Genomic DNA, 17,407 nt, shown 5'->3' on the forward strand with positions numbered 1-17,407 from the left:
CCTGAGCACAAAATCTTAGCCAGTTCTCACTCCAGATTGCTATCACACTGCCCCATCTTATTTCCTTCATAGCATTTATTACTAATAAAATTATTTTATTTTTTCTCTAGCCTACTGTCTGATTTTTACCATTAAAACATAACCTCCACAAGAGTAAGAGGTTTTTTCTTCAGGGACTTAATCAGTGTCTGGCACCTAATGAGTATTCAGTAATTCATTTTTAAATGACAAATGCAGTCTTACTCATATGTATATACATCTGAGCTTATCACTGAGGTTGTCATTTTATGGGTAAGAGTCACATCTTATACTTCTTTTAACGTACCCATAAAATTTGCCACTTGATGAGAAGTTAATAAACATTTGTTCTTGTTGATATATTTGTTCAGGTTTTTCTAACGACTTCTTTCTTGAGCACATAGTCTTTTTCCATTAACTACTAACCACTTTTCTCAATAAGAGACATGTCTGATAATTTTCACTCAAACTGACAAGTGTGCAGTTAAATAATAAATTACTGGTAATAAATGGTTTTCACCAGGCCACACAAGTCTTCTGGGAAGAGGGACACTAATGAGCTTCTCTTCAGAGAATAAATAGTATTTCATGACTCAGCCTCACCTGTTATTATGAGATCATAGCCCTATGAAATATCTCCTCCAACAAATAAGATTGACTGTAGAATGATAGAATCTAGGTGAGTTTTTTTAATTAATAACGTTTATTTTTAGAGCAGTTTTAGATTTATAGAAAAATTGGGCAGAGAGTTCAGAGTTTCCATACATCTCCCAGCCCATCCTGCTGTACAGTTTGTCCTGTTACTAACCTCACACTGGTGTGTGGCGTTTGTGACAATCGATGAGCCAATGTTGATACAGCCGTTATTAACCAAAGCCCATAGTTTACACTAAGGTGCACTCTATGTGCTGTATTGTTCTGTGGCTTTCAGAAAACTGCATATCATATGTCCACTATTACAGTATCATATGGAATAGTGTCACTGCCCTAAAAATTCCCTGGGTTCCACTTATTCATCCCTTCCTCTTAGATACAATTAGGTTTTAAGTAATACTTGTTCATAAACATCTATTGTCAGCTGCCATTGGTGGCTTTTTTTTTATTCTCCTGTTTCATCTTCTCTCAGGCAGGTCTGTGGTCACAAGCTGCCTCACTTCACAAAGATCTAGTGCCAACACGTGGCACAGCCCTGCAGAACCGAACTACAGCCCGCTGCCCACGGAGCTCAGCAAAGTCTCCCTAATCTTTAGGAAAGAAAAGTCACCGAATTTCCTGCCTCTGTCCTTTTCTTGTGCTGTATTTGGTCACATGTGGACAAAAGTGGTTGTCTTATCCCCCAAGGTCTTAATGAATCTTCAGGAAAATCACTTTTGCAAGTGTTACTCCGCACAGTTTCTCTCCTTACTCCTGAAAGGTAGGTTCCATGGGAAAGCTGGCCCGTCAATGATTCTTGAGGCCTGGGCTTACTGAGTGGCAATGGGTTTGGTGCTGTGACCCAGAGCTCAGCAAAGGCTTTCTATAAAGGGCCAGATAGTAATTACATCAGGCTTTGCAAACTTCATATAGCTGCTGTCACATATTCTTTGCTTTTGTTTTGTTTTTTTCCTACAAAACCAAAAAATGTACAGACATTCTTAGTTTGAGGGTCATATAAAAACGGACCATGAGCCAGATTTGGCCTGTAGTTTATTAAACCCTGCTCTAGAGTCAGACCAACCTGGGTTTGGTTCTGTCTCCGCCACCCACTAAATATAGAACAGACAGGTTTGATCTCCCTAAATTTCCCCATTTCTGAAAGATGGATATTAGTTACTACCTTAATAGGGCAAAATGGAGATTAAGCAAGATAATGCTTACAAAGAAGTTCTTAGTACCATGTCTGACATTTGGTAAGTACTCAATAAATGTTACCTATCGATATTATGACTTGTCAGAGGGACATCTCCCTGACTGCTGGGTCTTTATTACTGACCAACTCTGACTGACTTCATATGCCTTTAGGATAAATTCTCTTCCAGGACTTTCCTTGTTCCCTTATGCAAATAGAATCTTTATGGACCTTCCCATCCATCTGCCAGATATGTCCAGATGTGTTTACTTCCACTACGGAATGTGCTTAGACCTAGGCTAAGACTCCTCCTACAAGAATGAAAGTAGATAGAAATAGATAAGATGGATATCACCAATTAATACGTGTGTGGCAAATTATCCAATAATGAACAGGCTGGTTGAGTTCTGAATGCCCCAATGACACCCGAATGAACCAATTAGCATAAAAATCAAGGTGAGTTATAGCTAAATCTCATTACGTAATTTCTTGCTGAATTTAGGTACTACCCCAATCAGTTTCCAGTGATAAAAAGGCACATTTTTCTCTTGGCACAAACTGCAGTTTTTCAATTCAATGAATATTTATTGGACATCTATTTTGTGAAAAGCATTGATCCAGGCTTTACAGAGGAAACAGAGAGGAACAAGACACAGCTCTACCTGTAAGGGAGGAAGAAAAAAGAAGGTGGGTCCCCAGTCGTGATAAAGGTGTTGTAGAAAAAAAAAATGAGGTGTAGGAGCACACAGTCAGGAGTTTGCAAAGCTACTCTGAGCAATGAGGTTCTCTGAGACAAGTGGTTCTAAGAAGATTTTTTGGCTGTATCTTAAAAGATGGATAGGATTTTAACAGGATGAAATCAAATCATAAGAATGGATTGAGCTACATAACAGCAAGAAGTACAGTTGACCGAAGCCCAGGGATCAGGATGGAGAGTAGTTAAGTGCTGAGGCTGGAACTGGAGCAACCTGAAAGTACGTGCGTGTTCTTTCAGTCCTAAATTCTCACCCTGCACATGATGAAACTGAATCGCAGAGAGATTAAGCGCATTTCCCATGTTGCGCTGCTAATGGCTGAGCCGAGAGGTCCCTCAGCCACCCAGCTTTCCAGGCCGGTTCACTTTTCATGACCTAATAGTTGGGGACAGATAATGGATGAAATTGAATACCACACTCAGCTTCTTGGATTTCCTCTGTTAGAAGTGATTTGACACTGGAAATCTCTGAGCAGCAGGGTGCCATGGTCAGGGATGTAAACCTCTGATTTAAGCAGCCCCGCTAAAGGGAACCAGAAGAAGAAAGAGGCTGGGGGCAGGGAGAAAGGCCAAACATTGCTGGGCTTGCTGGGGGCCTGAACCAGGGTAGTGGTCCTGGGAAAGCCTTGGATGGGCCAGACAGCAGAGTCACCATTGGAGGAAAGCCAAAACAACCAGAAGAAGGAAAAGCAGAACAGGGAAATGGGAGAGGAGAAAACGTCACACCGGCTGTGTCCCTGTGGACAAATTGGGTGACCTCTCAGTGCCTCCTGTGTGTGAAGTAAGAAAGAGCAATTGCTTCTGCCCTTCTTCTCTGCATTATCTTATCGCGGCAGACCTAATACATTACCCTATTGTAAATAGAGGAGACAGAGTAGAGTAGAGAGAACTCTGGGCTCCATCCCAGACCTGCTGCCGACTCTGCACAGCCTCTAGCCAGTCACTTCTCAGTGCTCTCATTGTCCCATCCTATAATGGGAGGCATTGCTGGACGATGCCCCTCCCAGCTCCCATGATAGTGGCTCTATGCATTCTCAGCTGTGTGAAAAAACCCAGAGGACGAGGCCTGCCAGGTAGCCATGAAACTTGGAAGCATGTTGTGTACGTCTGCTTGGAAGAAAATGAGCGCACACATCTTTGGAGCTGGAGGGGCACAGGCTGGAAGAAGTTGCTCTTCTGTCTGAGCTCAAGGAGAATCCTGCTTGGTTGTTCATCATCCTCCCTGAACACTGAAGGTAAACACATGGCATGATGAGGTAGCAGAAGAAGCTCCAGAAAGATGTAACTTAGCAGCTTGCCTGTATGCAGTAAAGGCCAGAAATAGCACATCCCATGTAGGAGGCTACCTGGCGCATGCCCTTCTTGACAGTTCGCTCAGCAAGTCTCTGATGTGTCACCTGCCATGGCAGGTAGTCAATCAGGGAGTTGTCCTCCGAGCTCAGGAAAAGGGTGTCTGTGAGCATGCCTCCTTGAAGATCAGGCTTTCTGAGTATTGGGAAAGACCTTTACTTTTCATTCTGCTATCCATAGCTTGGTGTCAGGACCCTGTAACTAATCAATGCTTACACCCAGCTCCCGTGGTCATCTGTATTCACTGTGCCGAGTCACCAACCAGAGCTCCAAACACACATTGTTCTAAGGATTTTTCTGCCTCTGCGCCAATGCAAGTGCCCTATGGCACAATATGACGGATATATCGTTCAGTATCAAATAATCAATTATGCAGAATGCTTCATTAACAATAACTACTAGAGTCAATAGCCAGGGTCATTGAAATGTGGCTCATCTGTGCTTGAATTCACTGACCCCTCCCACTCTCCTTGTCAACAGATATCAAGGAACAGATTCATCAGGAATAATGGCCAGATGTTTGCTTGTTAACGATGGTTCCATAATCAGAAATGCGATGACCACGGGACACTTAATCTTGTCAATTTTTGTGACAGAAAACATGCCTAATTTATCATCAGCTTTGAAGAAAACAGAGCTTTTGTTCATCCAAGCCAAACCAGAAAACAAAAGGACTAGAATTCAGTCTTATTTGCACTATAAGCCCAAAACAAGTTTTGCATCGCTTGGTCAAACTGTTTCTGCTTCTTGAAAATCCCATCAAACTGGCACTGGGGACTTGAACGAGCAGCTCCCAGACCCTACTCCAAGTGTTGAGTTGAGCTGAGCTGAGTGTTGTGCTAAAATGAGCTGTTAATGGGATCAATGCCACATTCTTCAATGTGGCCTGAGGTCTTCAGGCCTTGCAGGTCTTGCCTGCACAGCAGAGAAACCCCTCACCAGCTTCTGCCACTCAGTGCTCAGGATCACTCCTGCATTGCATCATGGCCCCCACCCTCTTCTCTGGCAGCCTAAACGTGTTCCTCTCAAGGTGCGCGCGTGCATGCATGAGCGTGTGTGTGTTCCCTCACAGCTAACACTAACCACAGTGCACTTCTCTTCTCCAAATATGAATGTATGTACCTTCTACACTCCACACCATTGTGTTACATGCAGTGTCATCTGGTTGTTTCATGGCCCACCTCCCCAGCTGAATCAGGCAAGGCCTGAGTGAAGGCTGTCTCATAAATTCCATAGTTGATGAACTGGGTGAAGATGGAAAAAATCCTCACAGAGGCCACAAGAAATACAGAAAAGGACTTGGAATCGGAAGTCCAGAGCCAACTTTGAACTTACTACTCACACGTCTACCAGTTGCATAACTGTGGGCAAATTATTTAACCTCTTTGAGCCCCGGGTTCTTTGTGTATGAAAATAAGTTCTTGCAAGGACCAAGAAAAATAATGTACGTGAGAAGCCTGGCACAGAGCAAAGACTCAATAAAAGTCTGTTCCCACTTCCTTTTTTTTTTTTTTTTTTTTTTAACGTTTATTTATTTTTGAGACAGAGAATGACAGAGCATGAAGGGGGGAGGGTCAGAGAGAGGGAGATACAGAATCTGAAACAGGCTCCAGGCTCTGAGCTGTCAGCACAGAGTCCGACAAAGGGCTCAAACTCACCAACTGTGAGGTCATGACCTGAGCTGAAGTCGGATGGTTAACCGACTGAGCCACCCAGGCGCCCTCCACTTCCCTTTTGAATGATCCAGTGAAAAGACCAGAATCTAGAATCTCAATCTCTCTCCATCTGTCTCTAATTGATACGCACATACACATTTCACATGCACACATACACACTCTCAGCCTCACACAAACATAATGCCCAGAAGTTGATACCTGTGTAAAAAGTATGCGCAGGAAAAAGAAACATCAGCATTGAAACCAACAACAATGTACAGAGTATACACCTGACCTAATAAAATATCTTGTTTTAATATCATCTCAATCTTCTCAGGGTAAAAGTTACACAAATACACAAAAGTCTTAGAGCCATGCTGTCTTAGTCTGTTCGGGCTACTGTAACAAAACACCATAGGCTGAGTGATTTGAACAACAAACATTTTTTCTCCCAGTTCTGGAGGCTGGAAGTTCAAGATCAGAGTGCCAGCATATTGGGTTCTGCTGAGAGCCCCCTCCCTGGCTTATAGACAGCTACCTTCTTGCAGGATCCTCACATGGCCAAGAGAGAGATTTGTGTCCCCTCCCCTTTTTATAAAGACATTAAGCTCATCATGAGGGCCCCACTCACATGACCTAATCTAACCCCAATTCCCTCCCAAAGGACTCACCTCCAAATACCATCATATTAGGGATTAGTTCTTCAACATATGGATTTGGGGGGACACATTCAATCCACAGCAAATGCCATATAAGTATTTCTCATAAGACCATAAAATATAGCCATGCCATCATGTTTCATGACCCTGAAAGTGTTATATACTTATTTTTACCAGTAAGCCATCATTTTATTGGCTTATTATTTATGAACATTATGAATATTTTATCATTGATAATTTAAAACAGAAATTATTTCTCCAACCCTTAATTTATAAATTAACACAGAGAGCTTTCTTTGTAAAGTCAAACAAATTAAGAAGCTGCTCTGATTTAGTTTTTAACTGAATTTGTATTTCAAAAATGATAGAGGCACAATAGACGAATAGAACAAAAACAGATTGAAAGAGATAATGCAGCTCCATATTTCCCCATTACCTTGGGTAATGATGTCAAAATACCTCAAAATGCTACAGTCACCATTAGGACAGCTGGAATGAAGCAGCAGAAAAATAGTATTTTGCTCCATATTTATTTACCCTTGGGTAGGAGGTTACAGCAATGTTGAAAATCCCAGTGTTCTCCATCTTCTGGAATTGAGAAATCTCTTTTACTGTTCCCATTCCACTAACCCAGCAAGCCACTGAGAAAGACTCCTCTTCCCTTAACCACATTTCAGTGTCTGGTGTCTATTTCTTTTTTTCTTTTTAATTTTTTTTAACATTTATTCATTTTTGAGAGATGAAGAGAGACAGAGCATGAATGGGGGAGGGACAGAGAGAGAGAGACACAGAATCCGAAGCAGGCTCCAGGCTCCGAGATGTCAGCACAGAGCCCAACATGGGGCTCAAACCCATGGACCATGAGATCATGACCTGAGCTGAAGTCAGATGCTTAACTGACTGAGCCACCTAGGCACCCCTGGCTAGCATCTATTTCATGGTCTAGTTTTATTATCCATCTTTTATTGTCTCACTTATGAGAGCTATCATGGAGGTAAATGCCCATGATGAAGACCTATATGCTGTGAGAGAGAAAGGGGGCAGAGAAAGAGGATAAGAAGGAGGAAGACAGAGACATCTCTAAATACCAAAAAATATCTGTATGTATAAAACCTAGCAAAAACACCAGAAGTGCAGTAGGGTGTACACAAAAGGAAAGAGCTTTCGCACTGGAAATCTATATATTTGGCACCTTATTACAAAATGTTATTAGGAGATACTTGCTTATGCTTTCCCAAATTTAAATTGGCAATGCTTGTATCAAATGACATTAATCTATTTATATAATAAAACAGCAAATCCTTACTGGCCATCAACAAACCTCATCAACAGCGATATTATTAAGTGAATACACTAGCTCATCAGGAATTGACACGTACATCTATCCACTTGCTTAAGACAAGACATCAATGGGCCTGCCTCTCTTTCACCCCCATCACCCCAATGCACCACCAACTCCTCTTTCTCCAACTTTGCAAACACATCTCTAATCCAATCCATGTCCCTGTGTCTACACTCTCACCACCCTCTCTGTTGCTTTTTACCATCTACAGTGAAGGTCTACCTTCTCTCTGTACATCCATTCTTTCCTTGCCCTATCCATTCTCAAACAGTAGCCAGAATGATCTCTTTAAATTTTTTTTTTCAACGTTTTTTATTTATTTTTGGGACAGAGAGAGACAGAGCATGAACGGGGGAGGGGCAGAGAGAGAGGGAGACACAGAATCGGAAACAGGCTCCAGGCTCCGAGCCATCAGCCCAGAGCCTGATGCGGGGCTTGAACTCACGGACCGCGAGATCGTGACCTGGCTGAAGTCGGACGCTTAACCGACTGCGCCACCCAGGCGCCCCAGAATGATCTCTTTAAAATGCAAGTCTAATTTTGTCGCTTGCTAGGCTTAAATCCCTTTAACTGCTTCATGATATTTTTTATAAAAAATGTCAAAATGTCAATAAAAGCCTAGAAGTGTCTGCATGACCTGGCCATTACTTGCCTCTGCAACTTCCTATCTTCTCTCCTCCTCCCCCTCTCTTACTGGACTTCTTCTCACTGACCTACTCTGTGTCCCTCAAATAGGCCAAATTCATTACTGCATCAGCCCTTTGGTACGCACTGTTCTCTCTATTTGAAGCACACGCCACCAGTTCCAACCTCTTTTATCTGGCTAACTCCTACTGATCCTTCAAGTTTTTCTTTGAATGTTACCTTTTCAGGGAGATCTTTCCTGACACTGGAGCCTAGTTTAGGGTCCCTATTATATTTTCTCATGGCATTAGTTATATTTTCTTTGAGTCACTTAGTATAATTGTATAGAGCTATTTGTGTGATTATTGATATAATGCCTGTCTCCACCACTGTACCCTAAGCACCATGATAGTGGACACTGGCTCTTTTGTTTGCCATTTTGCATCTCCAAGCCTCAACGGCATCTATATATAGTAGCTGTGCTTTGTGGAATTAATCCATTAGTAAATTCCATTTACTTCTCCATAATCAAGCAGCTGCATTTCCACATTTCTGTGCTAATCAATGGCTGTCATATTTTAGCCACTTATTATGTGCCAGGCACTGTGCTAAGCATGTCACATACCTTATCTTATTATTTATTATTATTATTATTATTATTATTATTATTATTATAGTTGACACATGGTGTTACTCTAGTTTCAGGTATACAACATAGTGATTTCAGGTATACAACATTCCATACATTATGCTATGCTCACCACACACACCTTATCTTTATGGCAACTATGTAATGCAATGCAGTTATCATCCCCATTTTATAAATAGGAACCTGAATCACTCAAGGTCACAGATTCATAAAACTGAGATTCAAAGCAAAGCGTTTCAGGTTCCCCTGGCCCATATTCTTAAACAATCCTCTATTCTGTTCCCTCACCAGAGGAGGTCAGTTACACTTTGTGGGGTGGGGAGAGGCATCAGGAAGCATGTGTTTTGTTAGAAGTGGGTCTATCCATTGTTATTGTTTCATGCTGACCCAAGTATATAGTTTTCCTCTGCATTTGTAATTTCCATTGACAATTGCCCCTGCCATGCCATGCTGAAAGGGCAAAATGTGTTTTCAGTTTCTGCGGGACATTAAGCCACAGACAGGAATAAATTGCAGCATGCCTCTTCCATCTCTTCCAGCTGCTTCAGCTTGTTTTGTTTGTTTTAAATATGAACATGTAAGATTTCTCCTTTGCTGCCCTCTATACTGGCTTCCCTGCTTGGCATTCTTGCTGGTCCAAGATTGTGGATGACAGAAACAGCAGTGTGTGTGTGTGTGTTGCAGGATTCACACCAGGATAAAAGAAATAGGAGTATTTACAAGGAAAATTTAATATATCCTAGGTTGGCTTTAGTCCAAATGGTGAATGATGTGGTTTAATTACTTTTTTAAAGGGTGACCAACTCCCCCACCCTAGAATTATCCCAGCCTGTGACCTTATCCATTAAAAATCCTGGAAAGATGAGGCGCCTGGGTGGCTCAGTCCATTAAGCATCCAACTTCGGCTCAGGTCATGATCTCACTCTTCGTGGGTTCAAGCCCTGCGTCAGGCTCTGTGCTGACAGTCCAGAGCCTGGAGCCTGCTTCGGATTCTGTGTCTCGCTTGCTCTCTGCCCCTCTCCTATTTGCACTCTGTCTCTCTCTGTCTCTCTCTTTCTCAAAATAATAAATAAGCATTAAAAAAAATTTTTTTAATCCTGGAAAGAGCCAATTCCTCCATCTTATAAATACCCCTTCTGCCTTTGGCCCTCCAAGACAGTTCCCTTGGTGACAAGTCTGTTCTCTGGATGATAACTGATGGATTCCTTCCTGATGTCACTGAGACGATGACTTTAATCTGAAGAAAGGCTCCAGCTCCTTCTGAGGCATTAAAAACAGGATGTAATCATGGCTCTCTGGAGAAGGAAAAATGGAACTTTCCTGTTAGCAAGGAAAAGCCCCATTCTATACTAAAACTTCAGGAAAATGCCAGTAGAGTTGCTTTGGAGAAACATTTCCACGCTCTTGTCCATTGTGGCTAGTTCTGCCCAGCATCTGGACTCTGAGCAAGGAGGAGTGAAATGTCTGCATTACACAGAAATGTCACTCTGAGTACAATTTACTTAGCTTCCTCTCATCACTGAAGTGACAGTATTTCACAATCCTGGAGAGATCCTCAAGACAGCACATCCTGTTAAGCCAATTTATGGAAGAGAGCCTTATTTTTTTTCTATTAATCTATTTTTGTGGGAGGCTTCAACTGCAGTCAATAATATTCTTTGGTGCTTATTGTTTATTTATAAAAATGTTTATTCTCCATGTACTTTTTTTTCCTGCCTATTAAATATCAGGTGTGTTTCAAGGGGAAAAATAAAGCAATTAAAAACTTTGAAGCTAGCCAAAATCATTTTTACAATACAATTATTTTTATCTGATTTCCTGCAGATGATAAAATAGCCTAGTCCACAGGGGCGGGAAAGCAAAATTGATGTCCATCTAAGACTGCTTAATGTTTTTTTTTTTTTTTTTTTACAGAAAATATTAGGAGGCAAACAAAATATCCTAGTGCTAAATGTCCATTTTGGCCCTTGTTCTGAGAATCCTGTATTATTTTTAGAGTGTTTTAGGTAGGAACGCACCTGGTACATATGTTAGCTTTCTAAATTAATTCTTTCAGATCGCAGTTGAAGTTTTATTTTCACAGCCTGTTTTAGATGCCTTTATATAACTTCACTTCAATCATTGGTGCCATTAAAAACAGGATTTTGAGAGTTCATGGGTGACATATTAAAATGCTAAATTCTGACTATTACAAAATGGATAATCTTAAAGTCACAAATGAATATATCTATTGGCTACCTGATAAAGGTTGTTTTTTTTTAATTTTTTAAAGTTTATTTTTGAGAGACGGAGACAGAGAACACACCAGTGATGGAGGGGCAGAGAGACAGATTGAGAGAGAGGGAGAGAAAGGGAGAGAGAGAGAATCCCAAGCAGGCTCTGCACTGTCAGCGCAGAGCCCAACTCAGGGCTCGTACCCACAAACGGTGAGATCATGACCTGGACCAAAATCAAGAGTTGAATGCTTAACCAACTGAGCCACCCAGGCACCCCCTTGATAGAGATTTTAATACTCCCATCCCATTGCGTTCCAACATTGTTGACTCTTCCAGTTCCTTTTAAAACTCTGCAATAAGTAATCACCTGCCAACCTTCTTTTAAGTCTTCTAAATGAATATTCCAGGGGGACAAGGAAATATGGAGGCATTGCCCCATGAGTGGCAAGGGAAGTAGAATTGTGAATCCAGAAGTGAAAAAGAGAAGAATCTAAATTCTAACCCAAATTCTGTTTCTCATTTCTTTATCTATTTTACTTTTAGTTCTCATGTTGGCTTTTCTCAGATTATGCCATGATGTCCATACTATTTTTCTTTCTACCTTATTACTACCCAGAATATCAATGCTAATATAGTACTTTGACTCTCTAATTGTGAATACAATGAGTTAGAAGCAGCATCTTGGTAATCCCATATGATGAAGAGAGAGTATGTTTTAACTCAATTTTCATTTCTATTGCTATTTCCCCAAGTCACAACAGTTATTAATAGACAAGAATAGTAAAGGTGACCTAAGCAAGCACTTCAGAGGCAGGCATTCTTTACCATTTTTGCTTACCATTACTAGGCATACAATAAGTATTTTAATAAAAACTTTATGAATGAATATATAATGGGTGAAGGGAGGGAGAATGTGATTTGAAACTTACTACCCTACAGAAACTTCTGCCTCCCAAGAGAGCAGCATAAATTCTCTCTGGAACATAGCAAAACACATTGATGAGCCATTTGGTTGTGGGAGAAAAAAAAAGCTCAGAAGATAGAGGGGAGAAATGAGAAGAACTAAATTATTTTTCTCTGCATAATTAGGTACAAGTTTGGGTGTTTCCAGGAGGATTGGGAAAGTGGAGAGAGGAAGCAAGAAGTTTGCAGAAAGGAACTGAGAAGCTAAACTTCTCAGAATGAAAACCAAGCTCTCTATGGAATAGCCATTAAGAAGAGTTCAAGGACTTTTGAGAATATGGTAAAATCTCAATTTTAAATTGTTTGTATATGGGTTGCAATGTAATCCACGGCCCACAGACCTCAGGAAATGATGGCTAATCACATAGTCTTGGGTCACTGATACCTGGCACAAGAAGGATCAAACTGTTACCCAGTTGTGGGGAGCCAATGGAAAACAGTTGCAACATATTTGCTGTGATGAGGTAATCCACAACTAAATGAATCCAATGGTAGCAGAAACCCAAAGCCAAGAGACTAAAGAAAGCCAAGAGACCAGATATTGATAACACAAGTAGTATATAAACAATAAGCATGAGAAGTAAGCCTATACTATGCAACATTTTGTTGACTCTATCTAATTGTGAGGGTTTTAGTGGTTGTTCACAGTTCTTTTGTTTGGTGGGTTTCAAATATATCTTGAATTGCATAAAAATAGCACTATGATTTAATTTAATGCTCACAAGAAGTGTATATAGTAGGTATCTGTATCTCCACATTACCAATGAGAAAATTTAGGTTCAAAAGTTAAGTAACTTGTTCAAGAGTCACATAGATAATAAGAGACAGAGTCAGGGATTGAATTCATGCTTACCTGACTGCAAGGCCTATGAGTATCCTGTTTTTGTTTTTTGTTTTTTAATTAGCTCAAAAGAGAGGAAGTATGTCATTTTAGAAAGAAAAACAATGAAGTCTCCCCCACCCTCCTCCGGAATCAATCTCTAAGGCTGAGAAGAAGTTGGTCTGTGAGAGGCCTTTGTATAGACCTGTCTTATGGAGAAAACTATGAGTCTCCCTGGGCTCAAAGAAAGAGAACTCTGAGTCTTTCCTATAATATATAGGATACCCAAAACTAGTTGGGCTAACCCTAAGAATTCAGGATGAGAAGGAAGTTAGCAATGTGGTTAAGATCACCTTGAGGCACACAGTGAAAGTCTGGGTTCAGAAGTCACTGCAATATATACTTCTCTCTGCCTGTTTCCTCATCTGAAAAATGATGAGGAAAATCCCACAGGGCTTGTGTGGATTAAATGAGATAAAGCAGCTAGGTTAGTTGGCATGTTCACACCAAATAAAGCTAGTGATGAAGACTATAATATACAACATCACTACTCCATCTGACATAAAAAAAAGTATCCTGGATCTTTGTGTTTGGATTTTTCTTTAATTAAAATTCCTCCTGATGTGTTGGATCAGGAGTTTTTATAAGGGGGTAACAAAAGTCTTTCCAGTAAGACCTTAATCTCAGTATTTTTGGTGAAGACTAAAGGCAAGAAGATCTAATATAGACAAACTGAGTCCCTCACCATGTGTAAATAATGACGGCCAAAGGCCGAGGTTACTACTGGCTATTCTAATTACATTTATTGGTTTAAATTGTACAGCAGTTTGAAGAACAATGTACTCTAAATATTGTAGCCCCCAAAGGACCAACGATATAAGAAGAAATATTTCCTGAGTGAGTAGTCCTGCTTTTGAGAGTTCTTCTTTGCTAACCTAGGAAAATCACAGCAAAATTCAAGCTAGTTAATATAAGTATGTGAAAATCCCTATATAGGTCAGTAAGAAGATGAGAAAAATGACACCTATTCCCTATCTCAGTGACAAAAACACCTTAAAAAAAAAAAAAAACAAGCAGACACACTGCTGGCTTATAGGTGTGTTTAACTAATTGGAAAACACTGAATTTTGAACAGATCCCTCTGTCTGCCAAAGGCCACGTTTTGCCACCCAGGAATACAGCTGCTAATGTGAGTTCAAGCAATGTGAGTTCAAGTTCAATCAATGTCTTGCAGAAGAGACACAGAACATGGGGGCAATGTGGTCCGTCTCTGACTGATGGACTCCAGTTTAGCCATCACATCCCCAAAGGGTTAACCACAGTGACATGCTAAAGGGGAAACAAGTTCTTAGGAAATAACCAATTTTCACTGCTGTATGGTACTTCTAAAAGGTTGCTACGGTAATCAAATTAGGATGTCACTTTATTATTGCAGTTAAAGTAATTTTATTTACTTTTTCAGTCAAAACATACACATAGGGCAGTGAGAGCAATCAGCTGCTGTACTTGTTAGCTCGCTGATTAAATATGTTGTCACCTAACACTGAACTAATTAAGGAAATTGAAGCTGTCTGTGCATTAGCCAACATGGTGTTAACATTGTTAACTGAGGTTTTTGAGCTGCCTCCTCTTTTCTCTGCTATCGTTTTTAAAATATATATTCAGCGGCGCCTGGGTGGCTCAGTCGGTTAAGCGTCCGACTTCGGCTCAGGTCATGATCTCGCGGTCTGTGAGCTCGAGCCCCGCGTCGGGCTCTGTGCTGACAGCTCAGAGCCTGGGGCCTGTTTCAGATTCTGTGTCTCCCTCTCTCTGACCCTCCCCCGTTCATGCTCTGTCTCTCTCTGTCTCAAAAATAAATAAACGTTAAAAAAAATTAAAAAAAATATATATTCAGAACATTCACATCCTAAAGCCACAGAATAAACATGGAAAATTCTCCAGAACAGATCACATACTGGGCCACAAATCATCCCTCCACAAGTACAAAAGGATCGAGATCATATCATGCATATTTTCGGACCACAACGGTGAAACTTGAAATCAACCCAAGAAAAACTTTGGGAAGACCGTGACTTCTTGGAGATTAAAGAACATCCCACTTTTCTTTTCTGTTAGCAATTTCACCCAGAGTTACCAAAACCTGTTAGAGTGATCTTTGAATCTTTGGGGTGTATTATTTATAATAGCTATTCACCTCTCTTGCCGTTTGATTGTGGAAGAAGCTCCAGATAAGAAGCACTAGAGAACTATAGAAGCCAGAAATCTAAAATTAATTTGTGTAAGTTATAACTGTTTTTCCCTACAGAATGCCTTTATTTGTGAGTGGATCTCTGAATTTCAATAGAAGTAAGCCTATGAATGGGCTTAAGGAAGAGCATTAAGCAGCTGACACTATGGAATCAACCTGAGTCTTCAAAATTATGGGACTCCACTCCCCTGACTTCTCCTTTCAGCTGCCTGACAGTATCCTTGTCAATGGTATTGCCTCTGTCCATATCCTTATTTTCAATAACCCCCAACCCAACCATCCCAATACCCAAAAGTTGATTTACCTATTTCCAAAAGCAGAAAGATATCAGTGGGTTGTTTTTCCCAAAATGCTAGCTTTGAAATATTTATTCCTTGCTTTGCTTATTCCTTATGCTAGTGGCAAAGTAACTTCAGGGCTTCAGGGATCCAAAAGGGAAAACTCTTGAAGTGCTTCAAAGGAAAGGGAGGAAAGAAAGAAAGATCTAGAACAAAAGTTGAACTACTGTGCTGTATCAAACCTGCTTCACCAAGGTTACTTTCCCAAATAAGAAAATATCAGTACTTTGTATTTGTATGATGCTTTTAACTTTTTCAAAGCACTTTTACCTATATTATCCTGTGGAAACCAGGAGCTGACTTTTATAAATGGAAAGGACATACATTAAGCGATCCTAGGGTGCTTCTAGAAGTTCCAAGTCAAAAAAAAACTATCAGGTTTAATGAAAGGAAAAGTGCCCAGAGGAGAATCAAACCAGTGTTAATCAAGCAGCATGCAGGTTATCAACAGAAGACAAAGGCTGTCCATTTAAATGGCTGAGAATTCAACAGTTTAAGTAATGTAATAGCAATTCTAAGCAGGACTAAATGTACAGGGATCAGCTGGAACCACTTTTAGCCAAGATTGATTGATTCAGTTTTCACAACAGCAGTCAGCCAAACAAGTAAACAAAGGTTTTTCAACTCCAACTGGTTATATTGACTTTCAAGTCATTGTCTGTATCTTACCAGATTTTGCAAGTTATGAGCCCAGGAGATAGACAATCTGGGACCACATTGGGTGTGGGGGATTTTAAAACACACACACAAAAAAATAGGCTACATACACAGCATAAAATAGTAAGTGGAAAATAAAATTAGTACAGATAGTGAGCAAACCACCTATTATATTAGGTTCATTTTTTTAAGAATTGCAAGTGTATGATTTAGAAAAGAAATAGCTTAAGTCATTGGACGAGGTTTTTCTCTAAGATCCCTTGCAGCATTAATAGATTATGATTCAGTAAAGAACACCTTGAAAACATGGTTTATCGGCATGTTTATCACCATCTAGAGTAGCATGTAGTTGTTTACTTTGTCAATTATTAACAGAAAATAGAATGACCAGTGAAAGAAAGAAAAGAAAAGAAAGAAAAGAAAAGAAAAGAAAAGAAAAGAAAAGAAAAGAAATGAGGGAGGGAGGAAGAAAGGAAAGGAGGAAGGAAGAAAAGAAAGAAAGAAAGAAAGAAAGAAAGAAAGAAAGAAAGAAAGAAAGGAACTTCCGAGGGGCCATCAAATCCATTTCTATACTTTGTTTGGATATAAACTCTCAGAAGTTTCCATGAGCTTACAGACACAGTCCCAATACACTCTGGTGGCTAGCCCTTGTTAGCTGCCAACTTAATCCATCAACTGCTTTAACTGGAAGCCCTGGAGAGCTGAGGCAGCCAAAGGTATTGGACTCTCCCAGCACGGCTGAGGAGACATCCCCTCAATAGCTATGGAGACATGGCCCAGGATTGCTTTTTCACTAAAAGGATGTAATTGCTAATGTAGTTATTGACTTGATGGATCTCTCCCAGCTTAGCTTATTTCATTAGGGCTGTTTCCTCAGCCATTTTAGGATGAAATTTCCTGTGTATCTTACTACAAAGAAGATGTCTGTCTTCCTTTTCTCCATTTTTTCAACATGTCATTACAATTGATTCATGTTTTTTAATGGCTCACGATGTACTCAATGCGATGTAATACATGGTTGTAATCCCTTAGTTTATATTCTAAATGTGCCTTCCTGGTGAATTAAAAACAACCAAACAAACAGACAGAAAACAAACAAACAAACAAACAAACACCCAGCCTCCATATTCGAGATCTGTAAGATGCCTGCAAAAAGCTTTACTGCTTTCATGAGTCAGTTATTTCAGGCCACTTATGGTTCATTGATCCTCTTAAACAGTTGCTTGGTCATTTCCTTCTTCATCAAAATATAGACGTCACCAAAGAAACAATTGTGGTCAAAAGCT

Source organism: Panthera leo, chromosome C1, assembly GCF_018350215.1.
Source record: "Panthera leo isolate Ple1 chromosome C1, P.leo_Ple1_pat1.1, whole genome shotgun sequence".
In the NCBI taxonomy this organism is placed as follows: domain Eukaryota; kingdom Metazoa; phylum Chordata; class Mammalia; order Carnivora; family Felidae; genus Panthera; species Panthera leo.